General features: G+C 45.1%; 1 long non-coding RNA gene across 1 annotated transcript; it reads right to left on the bottom strand.

Moving 5' to 3' along the window:
• Positions 1-695: 695 nt before the first annotated feature.
• On the bottom strand, positions 696-2683 carry LOC144713066 (uncharacterized). Its single transcript, XR_013583947.1, has 2 exons — positions 1593-2683; positions 696-963 (listed from the first exon to the last, which is right to left on the bottom strand). It is a non-coding gene; the product is annotated as an uncharacterized LOC144713066 (long non-coding RNA).
• Between the last annotated feature and the right edge of the window lie 626 nt (positions 2684-3309).

Genomic DNA, 3309 nt, shown 5'->3' with positions numbered 1-3309 from the left:
TTCTGGAAAATATTTTTAGATTTTTCCTTCACAATATTTTTTTGTATAGTACAGAATGATTGACTTGGGTATGGTTGAATGAAGGGCACCAAGGGCTTGCTGGTCAATCCGCCACTAGCTCCAAAAGGCAAGATTATCAACCCCGTTTCACTTCAGATCTGAAAATGGAAATAGGATGTGGTATTCCATACACAAACCTTGCTATATCATACCCATGAAGAAGCAGTAGAATGATTTTTTTCTGACTTATAGTTGTCGTAACTTAACTTCATTGAGAGAATCATTGCTGGCAGAATTATGAATGGATTTTTTATGCTTTTACCTTGACCTAGATTAAGTTGAATTGCTCTTCATGAACAAAATATATATTAATATCAGAAATAATTTCATTCATTTATTCAATAGAAAGTTTTGACTCCCCAAAATCTGTTCTCCTTGTATCCAAATAATCATCATGTCCAGAATATTCATTCGCATCACTTCACCCTTATAATCAATATGATCAACACCCATGGCTCCACATTGGAGAGCTTTTGGAAAGGGAGTAGGAGGTTGTCAATATTTTGACTGATACCCCGAGCATATTTTTACCCTTTTATTCCCTTCACCTAAAGTCTTGTCCATGGGGTTTTAATCAAGATTTTAAAATTTTCTGGTCATGATTTTTATCATAAGGTTCATTTGGCAAGTGGTCGCATGCAAATATATTAACATTACGAATATATTGTACATTCTCATTGGATTATGACACTGCTTCTTCAGAAGGTTGACCTTCAAATTTTCCATTTATTTCCTGATAAGATTGATTCCTGTCAGTTTTTTCAACACAACAATTTAAATGAAAAGTAGAGTTCCGGAAGCCTTCTATTATGGCCACATTTCCACCCTTTACTTTCATTAATTACTTTTCTTCATCTCCTATCACTTCATGTGACGATATATCAACTAGATCCATAGTAGGCACTATAAAAAAAAGATGAAAAAAAATCATCAACTAATTCAGGATTGACCTGAACGAGGCACCACATTTTATTTTTCAACTACGAAATCCTCAAATAATTTTATCCAATCGCATGATTAGGTCTAAAACATATATCAGATATGTGTCTGGCTCTTCATCCTACAATTTGATGACGGACGTCAACTAGGACGTTGTCCGGTCGACACCGAATATAATGGTTCGGTGCCGATAAATGATGATGGTATTGAACGTCGACGATGTCATCATCCGACGGATGAAACCCTAACGGGTTATGCAGCTACGATGCAATAAATGAGTGCCCTACGTGCCGTACGTGCAGGCTCCAACTCAAGGGAGGCGCCGAGCTCCAAGCTTGGACGGGGTCACCGAGTGCCGGAAACGATGGCCTCTCAAACCTCGTCGGAGCGACGAAGGCGTCTACGGCCGAACGAAATCTTTCCGTAGGGCTCGCACGTAATGGACGTACTCGTCCGTACTGGTAAGACACTCAAAATCGTTTGTAGTTTTCCTCTCAATACCTCTCTTACCTACCTAGCCCGAGTGCGGTGGATTCTAGACGAAAATATACTGCAAAAGGTAAATAAACAAGCGACAGGAGAGGACGGCGTACCTCGTGGTGCAGAGTGTCGTCGACGTCGGCGACAATTCGGAGCGGGTGTAGCGGAGAGGTGCCGGAGAGCCAACAGTGGCTCGACGAGCAAAGAGTGATGCCGGAGCTACTGGTAAAAGGTCGGAGGAAGGAAGAAGAGAAATGGGTAGAGACCCGGTGGCTCGAGCGTCGGACCAAACTTTGCTAGCCCGCCCCAAAAAAGGGGTAGCGCTGCAAGACAAGGTGGTAGGAGCGAGTGGCAGCGCAAAACACCAGGGATCCCAACACGCAGATCTACGGGTACGGGAGTTGATATGTTCCGGACGGGCAATAGACCAAGCAGGTAGAGTGCACAGACGAGCGTCCCTGGCCACAACGATCTGCTCGTGCGACGTAGCCCGTATCTAGCCAGCTACCAGTGATTCTTCAGCATCCCGGAAGAGGGAATTTCGTGCGTAGGATGGATCCGCGCGGAAGTCGGATACAGTGGAATACGCAACGTCGCCCACGGTCAGCAGTGATCGCCCGCACAATCAGCGGAGGTCAACCGGGTGATAGGAGTTCAGGCATCCGCAGGAGAAACAAGGCTGTGGGATGTCCAAGTGAGCAAGAAGAACACCTACAGAAGTCCCGTCTTCATGGCCGTGGGAGGGCGGAAGAACTCCAAGGACGATCGCCTTCAGAAGGCGGGGAGTTCGTCCGTAGGAATTCGCCCAAATCGGCTGTTGATTATACGGCAACCAAATTCCCGTATTGAGTCCCGGCGCATGAGATTACTCCACAATCGAACGTTCGGCGAGAAAATCAGCAAGGGGTTGAAATCGGCTTCCCTCGGTGATGAATCACCGAGTAGAATCCCGGGGCCGGCTCAAGCCCCGTAAATCCCAAATCTTCCCGGTAGACGCTCGATGGACGGGAAATTTCTGCGCGTCTGCCGGTGATACACGAGTACGAAGTCCGCTTGGGAAGATACACGCCCTCCCTCTTTTTCTTCTGCACATTCCTTCGGTTTCCCCTTCAGCTAGCTCTCCTTCCTCCCTCTCGATTTCCTTCTTCGATCAAGAGGGGAGACCAAGAGCTTTCAACGATAAAACTACAACTTTAGAAAAATCTTGGTTAAGGATTATGGCGCCCCCCTCTTCCCATATAAAGGGGGAAAAGGATGGGCCCTTAAGTGGGTCAACAAAAGGGGAAGCCCATTAGGGGAGCCCTTATACAAATGGGCTTCCCCCATTACAAAATAAAGGAAAGAAAAGCATAAAAAGAAAACAAGGGGGAGGGCGAAGACTAGGTACCTCTCCCCATGACGATGATGAAGGACGTACGGAACGAGTCGCGAACGCGACGAAACACAGCGACTTGACGGGAAAACATAAAACACAAAAGAAACAACGATGAAAAAGAGAAACGATAATTGAGCATTCGTTACCCAATCTTCGATGATGATGGCAGGCGACGCGAAGGACGTAGTCGACGATCTCTGATGGCGTGCGCCATCAAACTACTACTATAAGCATATTCAGGATTTGACTTCTCATGTTTTGGATATGGGCGTTGAGTTCTCTGATGGTGATTGGGGTTGATGTTTTAAGATCAATGATGATAGGAGGAAAATTTCTATCTAGATTGTCATGAAAATCAACATTGTCATCTCCATACACATGATTTTCATTGTATAAGTTTTCAAGCTATGAATGCAAATATTGATTTTTGCATGAAAACCAGACATGATCCTTTT

The sequence above is a fragment of the Wolffia australiana genome, chromosome 15 (assembly GCF_029677425.1).
Source record: "Wolffia australiana isolate 7733 chromosome 15, ASM2967742v1".
NCBI lineage: Eukaryota > Viridiplantae > Streptophyta > Magnoliopsida > Alismatales > Araceae > Wolffia > Wolffia australiana.
Note: the sequence above shows the minus strand (reverse complement) of the source record. Positions and strands in the feature narration are given on the sequence as shown.